The sequence below is a fragment of the Salvelinus fontinalis genome, chromosome 17 (genome assembly GCF_029448725.1).
Source record: "Salvelinus fontinalis isolate EN_2023a chromosome 17, ASM2944872v1, whole genome shotgun sequence".
Taxonomy (NCBI): domain Eukaryota; kingdom Metazoa; phylum Chordata; class Actinopteri; order Salmoniformes; family Salmonidae; genus Salvelinus; species Salvelinus fontinalis.
The window spans coordinates 7,300,803-7,303,808 of NC_074681.1; the positions used below are offsets into that span (position 1 = coordinate 7,300,803).

Sequence of the window (3,006 nt, forward strand, 5' to 3'; positions counted from 1 at the left end):
CCCTATAGTCAGCCCTATGATCAGCCCTATAGTCAGCCCTATAGTCAGCCCTATGGTCAGCCCTATAGTCAGCCCTATAGCCAGCCTTATGGTCAGCCTTATAGTCAGCCCTATGGTCAGCCCTATAGTCAGCCCTATAGCCAGCCTTATGGTCAGCCTTATAGTCAGCCCTATAGTCAGCCCTATAGTCAGCCCTATAGTCAGCCCTATAGTCAGCCCTATAGTCAGCACTATAGTCAGCCCTATAGTCAGCCCTATAGTCAGCCCTATGGTCAGCCCTATAGTCAGCCCTATAGTCAGCCCTATAGTCAGCCCTATAGTCAGCCCTATAGTCAGCCCTATAGTCAGCCCTATAGTCAGCCCTATAGTCAGCCCTATAGTCAGCCCTATAGTCAGCCCTATAGCCAGCCTTATGGTCAGCCTTATAGTCAGCCCTATGGTCAGCCCTATAGTCAGCCCTATAGCCAGCCTTATGGTCAGCCTTATAGTCAGCCCTATAGTCAGCCCTATAGTCAGCCCTATAGTCAGCCCTATAGTCAGCCCTATAGTCAGCACTATAGTCAGCCCTATAGTCAGCCCTATGGTCAGCCCTATGGTCAGCCCTATAGTCAGCCCTATAGCCAGCCCTATAGTCAGCCCTATAGCCAGCCCTATAGTCAGCCATATAGTCAGCCCTATAGTCAGCCCTATAGTCAGCCCTATAGTCAGCCCTATAGTCAGCCCTATGGTCAGCCCTATGGTCAGCCCTATAGTCAGCCATATAGTCAGCACTATGCCATATGGACAGCTCTATGGTCAGCACTATGCCATATGGTCAGCCCTATAGTCAGCCCTATAGTCAGCCCTATGGTCAGCCCTATAGTCAGCCCTATAGTCAGCCCTATGGTCAGCCTTATAGTCAGCCCTATGGTCAGCCCTATAGTCAGCCCTATAGTCAGCCCTATGGTCAGCCCTATGGTCAGCCCTATAGTCAGCCCTATAGTCAGCCATATAGTCAGCCCTATAGTCAGCCCTATAGTCAGCCCTATAGTCAGCACTATAGTCAGCCCTATAGTCAGCCCTATAGTCAGCCCTATGGTCAGCCCTATAGTCAGCCCTATAGTCAGCCCTATAGTCAGCCCTATAGTCAGCCCTATAGTCAGCCCTATAGTCAGCCCTATAGTCAGCCCTATAGTCAGCCCTATAGTCAGCCCTATAGCCAGCCTTATGGTCAGCCTTATAGTCAGCCCTATGGTCAGCCCTATAGTCAGCCCTATAGCCAGCCTTATGGTCAGCCTTATAGTCAGCCCTATAGTCAGCCCTATAGTCAGCCCTATGGTCAGCCCTATAGTCAGCCCTATAGTCAGCCCTATAGTCAGCCCTATAGTCAGCCCTATAGTCAGCCCTATAGTCAGCCCTATAGTCAGCCCTATAGTCAGCCCTATAGTCAGCCCTATAGCCAGCCTTATGGTCAGCCTTATAGTCAGCCCTATGGTCAGCCCTATAGTCAGCCCTATAGCCAGCCTTATGGTCAGCCTTATAGTCAGCCCTATAGTCAGCCCTATAGTCAGCCCTATAGCCAGCCTTATGGTCAGCCTTATAGTCAGCCCTATGGTCAGCCCTATAGTCAGCCCTATAGCCAGCCTTATGGTCAGCCTTATAGTCAGCCCTATAGTCAGCCCTATAGTCAGCCCTATAGTCAGCCCTATAGTCAGCCCTATAGTCAGCACTATAGTCAGCCCTATAGTCAGCCCTATGGTCAGCCCTATGGTCAGCCCTATAGTCAGCCCTATAGCCAGCCCTATAGTCAGCCCTATAGCCAGCCCTATAGTCAGCCATATAGTCAGCCCTATAGTCAGCCCTATAGTCAGCCCTATAGTCAGCCCTATAGTCAGCCCTATAGTCAGCCCTATGGTCAGCCCTATGGTCAGCCCTATAGTCAGCCATATAGTCAGCACTATGCCATATGGACAGCTCTATGGTCAGCACTATGCCATATGGTCAGCCCTATAGTCAGCCCTATAGTCAGCCCTATGGTCAGCCCTATAGTCAGCCCTATAGTCAGCCCTATGGTCAGCCTTATAGTCAGCCCTATGGTCAGCCCTATAGTCAGCCCTATAGTCAGCCCTATGGTCAGCCCTATGGTCAGCCCTATAGTCAGCCCTATAGTCAGCCATATAGTCAGCCCTATTGTCAGCCCTATAGCCAGCCCTATAGTCAGCCCTATAGTCAACCCTATAGTCAGCCCTATGGTCAGCCCTATGGTCAGCCCTATAGTCAGCCCTATAGTCAGCCCTATAGTCAGCCCTATAGTCAGCCCTATAGTCAGCCCTATAGTCAGCCCTATGGTCAGCTCTAAGGTCAGCCCTATGGTCAGCCCTATAGTCAGCCTTATAGTCAGCCTTATGGTCAGCCTTATGGTCAGCCTTACAGTCAGCCCTATGGGCCCTGGTTAAAGAAATGCTCTATATAGGGAATAGGGCACCATTTGAGACACCCCTGGTAGAGACAGAAAGGGGGTACAGCCAGACGGCGGAGAATAAAGTAGTGTAGCTGGTCAGAGATCGGTAACAGGCCTCTATCAACACCCAGCCTGACATAGAATAACAACATCTTGGAGAGTTCAGACATGTGAGATACTGTACTGTACAGGGCTTCAGCACATCTAAAGGACCCTATTCCCTACATAGTGCACTACCTATAGGGCCCTGGTCAAAAGTAGTGCACTATCTAGGGAATATTGTGCCATTAGGGAGACTGCCTGTGTGTAGCTACTGTAGAGATGAAAAACAGTTTGTTGGTTTCATTCTTTTCTTATCCCGTATCTGTTGAGTTGAGCTATTTGTCCTTTGTCATTCACCAACCTTTACAACATCAAAGCAGTAGATGATTGGAGGTCAAGAAAGACCCCTGCTCCGGAGCTCCTTTATGACATCACATTTTCTCCAACTCAGAGTTCCAGAAGAGGACAACAGAGTTCTAGAAGAGGTCAACAGAGTTCTAGAAGATGACAACAGAGTTCTAGAA

General features: G+C 49.6%; 1 protein-coding gene across 2 annotated transcripts in view; it reads right to left on the reverse strand.

Annotated features, from left to right (window-relative positions):
* Positions 1–1,422: 1,422 nt before the first annotated feature.
* The window catches only part of st6galnac3 (ST6 (alpha-N-acetyl-neuraminyl-2,3-beta-galactosyl-1,3)-N-acetylgalactosaminide alpha-2,6-sialyltransferase 3), a 136,044-nt gene continuing 134,460 nt past the window's right edge, over positions 1,423–3,006 (reverse strand). The window contains exon 6 of one of the 2 annotated variants that reach the window (XM_055866030.1): positions 1,423–3,006. This exon is cut by the window's right edge and continues 1,163 nt beyond it. The gene's annotated coding sequence lies outside the window, so the exon portion shown is untranslated. The other variant, XM_055866028.1, reaches the window with a different exon arrangement.